At 46.5% G+C, this 6500-nt stretch overlaps 1 protein-coding gene across 1 annotated transcript in view; it reads right to left on the bottom strand.

Moving 5' to 3' along the window:
- LOC136852524 (ATP-dependent DNA helicase RecQ-like) overlaps nt 1–6256 on the bottom strand; it is a 155207-nt gene extending 148951 nt beyond the window's left edge. The window contains 1 exon segment of the mRNA XM_067127235.1: nt 6131–6256. The gene's annotated coding sequence lies outside the window, so the exon portion shown is untranslated.
- Between the last annotated feature and the right edge of the window lie 244 nt (nt 6257–6500).

Here is a 6500-nt window from a genome sequence, read left to right on the forward strand (position 1 = left end):
GGCTGTCGACAGACCGAAGCAGAGGAACGGAACTGATAAACCTGTCCCTCAAGACGAACCTCAGGAACTTCCTTGAATCTGGGTGTATCGACGTGAAAATAAGCGCCTTGGAGGTCTATCAAACCATCCAATCCCCTGATGTAAAGACGCCAAGACCGACTGAGTTGTCTCCATGGAGAATTTTGTCTTCTGAACGAAGACATTCAACGCACTCACGTCCAGGACGGGTCTCCATCCCCCTGATGCTTTCGTAACCAGGAACAGACGATTGTAGAAACCTGGAGATAGAGGGGCATGAAGCAGTTCTATCGCTTCCTTCTCCAGCATGGCTCGGACTTCTGAGCGAAGGGGCGTCTAGTTTCATGGAGTTGTGCGAGCACGCCTGTAAAGAAACTGGAGCCTCCACTAAAGGAGGTTTGGAAAGGAAGGGGATGGCATATCCTTCCTTTAAAACTTGGATCGTCCAAGGGTCTGCCGAGATCTGTTGCCACTCTTGCCAGAACCTTTGCAGTCTGGCTCCTACAGCTGAATGGAGGACAAAAGGTTCATTTCTTCTCTGGGGCCGTCGAGGTTCTAGGCGTGGCTTTGCCTTTTCCTCTGGCCCTGCCAAAACACGTCTAGAGGGTCTTCCTTTATACTGTCCATATGAGAAAGCGGGGGACGAAACACCGCGCACAGAAGCGTGTAGAAAGCACAGGTCTCTTCGCTTTCTTGGCAGACTGCGACAAAAGATCCTGGGTTGACTTCTGGGCTAACGCCTGGGAAATTGCAGCAACCAACTCTTGCGAAACAGATGAGCCTTGTTTAAAGGAGAAAACAAGAGAGCCAACTTCTGGTTTGAAGAAACACCTTTGCTAGGAAGGAGCACCAAAGTTGCCTCTTTTGAGAACCCTGTCGTAAATAAAGAGGCCAGTTCTTGCACTGGCGTGTGGTGCCCCTTCCATGCAATCCACTGGCTACCACATCATCCAAGAGCTCGGAAGGAAGATTAAAATCAATCTTCCTGCTTCTCAGCCCAGTCCAGGAAACTCACTATTTCAAGAGTCCGAAATACGCTCTTGAAAACTTGATCCAGTTCGGAGGACGTAAAGAAGACCTTTCGCAGAGAATTAAGTGCGGTCCTCCTACTGGCATCCATGAGACTGGAGAAGTCCCCTGTGCGGAGGCAGCCACACCCAGGGAAAACATTTCCCCAGTCTCGTACCAACTCGGTTACGGAAGGAACGACGAGGAGGGGGAAGACAGAAGACGTTCTTTCCAATTTCTCTCTTCTCGGCCAGCCAAGCATCCATCTTCTTAAGGCCTTTCTTCGCCGAGACGGACAGGACAAGTTTGGTAAAGTCCGAAGAAGAAACAGAAGCCTTGTCCCTCTTGTACTGGGACCCAGGAGACGGAGGAGCCGCAGGCGAGAACGAATCAGGAAGTTCTCAATAAAGAACTTCAAGAGCTTCTTGTAAGAAGAGAGTTGCGGAGACTTCTCCTCCTTACACTGCTCCTCTAAGCCTGAGAGGAGTTCGTCAGAAATTGGGGATAAGTCCAGCTGGACAACATCTTCATCCAAGTCTCCTTGAACTGAAACTTGAGTTACACGAGCGGGGGCTGGAAGGCTCGTGACATATTCTTGCTGTGTCACCGAAAGAGTTTGAGCCTGTTGAGGAGCCATCGGAGGCGCCAAAGGAGGCGCAGTTGATACAGCAACCAAGGTGGCGCCAAAGCGGAGCCGTCGGTACCACAACGACAGGAGGCGCCAATGAAGGCGCAGCCTTAGTGCGCGCTACCGAGCGGCAGACAGAGTAGTCGAGGCGGCGCCGCTGGTATCACAGGAGGCGCCAAAGGAGGCGCAATCGGCACAGCAGCCAAAGGTGGCGCCAACGGAGGCGCAAGTGGCGGCGCTGCCGGCGACAGAACGAGGAGTTGAGGTGGGCGCCGCTGGCATCGTAGGAGGAGCCAAAGAAGAGACTTGATTTTTAGACAAAAGTTGTAAAATCGAGTCCAAACGGGCGTTAATTCCGTCAATCACAAGCTGTTGAGGTCCATCGAATGCTGGAGCAGGCGCCACAGGAACAGGAGTCACAGGAGTCGCTGGCGCCAAAGGAGCAGACCTCTCAGATGTAATCGTCTTATAGGGAGGATCAGCCGAAAACGAATGAGACGAGTCCGACGAAGAAAGCCTCTCCGGTTCTGCCCAAAAGCTACAGGAAGGGGTAGGATCCTCCAGAAGAGCCTTCTTCTTAGGAATCTTCAATGGTGAAAGCAGACGAGATCTCTTCAAAGGTCTAGAAGCGTCGCGAAACGCCAACCTCTAGGCGGGAGGAACTCCAACTGGATCCACTCGACACTCTCCGCTCCTCACCTTTTCAGTGGTGAGGGCCAGCAGCCTGGGAAGCGGCAACAGGACTGCTTGAGGGGGCAACTACTCGGGAGCAGGTCCCACTCACCTCCTTTCGGCTTTCGGCATGCCTTCTCCCTGGAACCTGGGAGCCTGACAGGGGCCTAGACCTGGGAGCGTGAATGGGCCGAGAAGCTACCTCCTCCACAACACTTACACAAGGCACAACACTTGCATTATCACTGCGGTCTACTAACACTGCAAATTGTCCCCATTCTCTGCATGGAAGACATAAACGCATTAAGGACTGACACGGTATCAGGATTGGGAGAAACGGTGTCCGGTAGGTAAAACTACAGGAACTACAGGGGAGCAGGGATAATAGGGTTTACGAAAACCTCTTGACTACCTCCTGACCTCGAAGACCTAGAAGAGGCCTTCCTAATCCTATCTCTTTCTAGCTTCTTCATGTACTTCCCCAAAGCACTCCAGTCAGACAAAGTTAGAAGTTCACACTCGTTACAAGTCAAATCAGCAGAACATTTTTGCCCCTGCATGAAAAGCACGTAGTGTGCGGATCTAAACTAAGCTTAACAAGCCTGGTTTTGCAGCCTTTGCTGCAAAAACCGGATACCACTAGAACCAGAATCAGACATAATAGTCTAACTAATAATAACCCTCAAGCAATAACTAGCGCCAGCAAAAAAAAAAAACAACAAACCGAGTACTTCACCAAAAAAGGAATTAGAAGTTCGAATTGTTGAGAAATACTACCAGCAGCAGAACCGTATTACCGGTTCGGCACGGCAAAAACTAATGACGTGTTCTTGGGACGGTTCCCGATACCCCGATAGAGGGAGGGGGTAGAGGGATCACCTTTTGTAACGATAGCGCTAGCGCGAAATTTGAATACTGCCGTGACGTCAAAGACGACAGCTATATGTAACTACCGGGTAAGTTGTATAAGTGAAAACAGTAATTACTGAATATTTCTCAGTGAAAAATGCCACGAATGGATAGATATGTTCCACAGAGAAACCTGCAAATGCGTGAGTCCGCGAATCGTGAGAACGCGAATACGGGGGTTTACTGTATGCTTACCAAGTAATTATACAGCTATACTTTTCCACTCGCACGGCAGCCTAAATTCAAAAAATCGTGGTAGCACTTGTTTTTGTGTAGGTGACTACACCAACCACTACTGGGGAACAATAGGAACAACAAAGCATAAAACGTCACTTCTTTTGTGCCCTTATGTCCATGAGAGGGGAGGAAGGAGGGCTCCGATCTGTAATTACTTGGTAAGTATATACGAAACTTAATTTTATGAAAATAACACTTCCATATAAGTAACTTACCCAGTAATTACAGAGCTGAATCCCACATTGCTGGGAGGTGGGATCCATGGACATACTCTACTCCAAAACATTCAGTCATGAAAATGAATCTGAAATTGACAATTTGCTAGCATTCAAACAATGCTTGTTGTTTCCTTACTTGGTAAGAGAGCTACTGCAGGTACAGTACAGTAATTACTGCCTCTGGTCAGTGCTCATCTTGACCTGTAGTGACGTAGCGGAATAGCCACGAGTCGTCTCTACTTTTAAGCGGGGGCTTTGGAGTAAAGGACAATCCTGATTGCTCACAGAGCAGAAGAACAATTCCCCTTGCCCTGGGCTCAGTACCAAACAACAAAAAACCAGACAATGCTGTCACCTACACTGCTATAAAACTAAAAAACCATCACCTAACCACTAAAGACCGGTGGGTACTCCAGGTCGAAGTACCCCCTAGGATAAAAATGAATGCTTCCTACGCTTCTTCCCCTAATACCATGCCAGCCACTGATAAAGGTCCCAAGGTAATGCAATTTTCAAAAACTGTTTCTATTTCTTTCAAATAATGCGTTGCAAAAATGGACATACACTTCCAGTAAGTTGACTGAAGGATTGCCGAGAGGGACATATTATGCCTGAAAGCATACGAAATGACAACCACTCTAATCTCATGCGCTCTCACCTTAAAGGTAGGCAGGACACCCTCCTGGATTTGTAAGTGAGACTCTGTAATAAGATTCCTTAGAAAAAATGACAATGTGTTTTTAGATAGGGGTCAAGAGGGATTCTTGACAGAACACCATAGATTACTGGAAGGGCCTCTGATTCTCTTGGTTCTGTCTATTTAATGCTAAAGTGCCCCAACAGAGCAAAGGACACTTTCCTCCTCTTCTGGACTGAGAATGTCCATAAGGTTCTTAATGGTGAACGAGATGCGGCAAGGGGTTGGATGCTGTCTCGTTCTTAGCCAAGAAACCTAGTGTGAAAGTACAGACTGCATCTCCCTGGGCAAAACCAATTCATTTGTCCATAGCCTGTAGTTCACTAATTCGCTTGGCAGCAGCCAAGGCTACAAGGAGGAGTCTTCTTAGTCAAGTTCTTGAGGGACATGAAACAGGAGAGGCTCAAAAGCCTATAACACCCCACAATATCTTATAATGAGAGGGAAAGACCACAGAGATAAAACCTTGGAGCAAATGCAGAGGGAGGGGACAGGGTTACTGTAGTAGGCTAGGCATTTCTGTGGGAATATGCCCTAAACAGATTTACCTTTACATAACCTAGCCTAACCTCGGATGCTATACCCTAACCTGGCTGTGTGGGCTTTGCCTCCTGGACCCCCTAAGTAAGTCATGGTAAATTATTAGAAAGAGGAACCAGCCCAAAATGACATGAAAATATGTTTTTCTAGGTGATTTTGATGTGTTTTGCACGAATATCACCTTCATTTTCTTCGGAAATTAACGATTTTAGACTTTACTCGGAGCACCTACAGTTTCCCGGGCCCACTTGACCGCCAACCGAAATCGGCAGAAGAACACCAAAACCAACATGTCGTCCTGTTTATGTGTGCTGTCAGTAAGCGTGGAAAATAACGCCTTATCCGTGATATTTAAAGATTCTTGGGAAGCACGACATTTTTCTGCCAAGGGTAATGTGTCGCTGTAGCCACAGGGGTTACAAAGGAACGGCGCCGCGCCTTATCCGCATATTTAAAGATTCTGGCAAGCACGACATGTTGGTTTTGGTGTTCTTCCGCCGATTTCGGTCGGTGGGCCCGGGAAACTGTAGGTGCTACGGGTCGAGTGGGCCCGGGAAACTGTAGGTGCTCCAAGTAAAGTCTAAAACCGTTAATTTCTGAGGAAAATGAAGGTGATATTCGTGCAAAACACATCAAAATCACCTAGAAAAACATATTTTCATGTCATTTTGGGCTGGTTCCTCTTTCTAAAATAATACCTAAGTCATGACCTTTCACTCTGCATTCTACCCACTCAGCTTTCCAAAAATACAATTAGGCTAAATCCAACTTTCACTCCCATTCAAGTTTCCCCAACATTCAAAGCTGCCAATCGGCCTATCAACTGGGGCTCCTCAGGGGATTGAAACGGATTAGTCAATAAGATATTGCCTTGCGAAGTTCATGTAACAAAAAGCCCAGGTTACGGCAGGCCTAGGTCCGAAGATCCCACTCTACCCTAGTCAAAATTGGCTCAAGATATTGCTTCCTGATTATCTTTATTCAATGATATTAACAACAAAAAAGCCTAAAGGAAAAAAAATGAAAACATATGACATACGACGCTAAATGAACATGGACCAGCAGCTTTGCCTCTCCTAGCTTGGCCAAGAGCAACGACACTTGGTCAGCTTATCCAAATTATGCGTTGATTTTATATGAATATTATTTTAAATAATCTCACATGATTGCCCAAATGTTATACAGTGCAATACTCCAACTCACCTTCTTAGGAGAGCTGTCGATAAGTAATATATGCTGACTAATAACCGAAGCAACAATTTGTTAATACTAAACAGCCGCCATAGCTTGTTACTGTAGGATGTGTCTCTGCAGTGCTGATGTAAAATTTCCTTAAATAGCAAACAAACGCTTTCCTTGCGTATAAGAAAGGGAATATTTATAGGCAGACTATGAATTCAACTGTTCATTTGGAACATAGCTATACGAAGACCTCTCACACTTTTTTTTATTTCACTATACATGTTACTAAGAAAAATCGTTGCACTGAACACTCCCACGAATTAGATTTAACAATGTAGGCGTTACCGGAGTGAAAAATAATTATATACCGTAGCTTTTAGGCTGTCAAGTT

The sequence above is a fragment of the Macrobrachium rosenbergii genome, chromosome 25 (genome assembly GCF_040412425.1).
Source record: "Macrobrachium rosenbergii isolate ZJJX-2024 chromosome 25, ASM4041242v1, whole genome shotgun sequence".
In the NCBI taxonomy this organism is placed as follows: Eukaryota; Metazoa; Arthropoda; class Malacostraca; order Decapoda; family Palaemonidae; genus Macrobrachium; species Macrobrachium rosenbergii.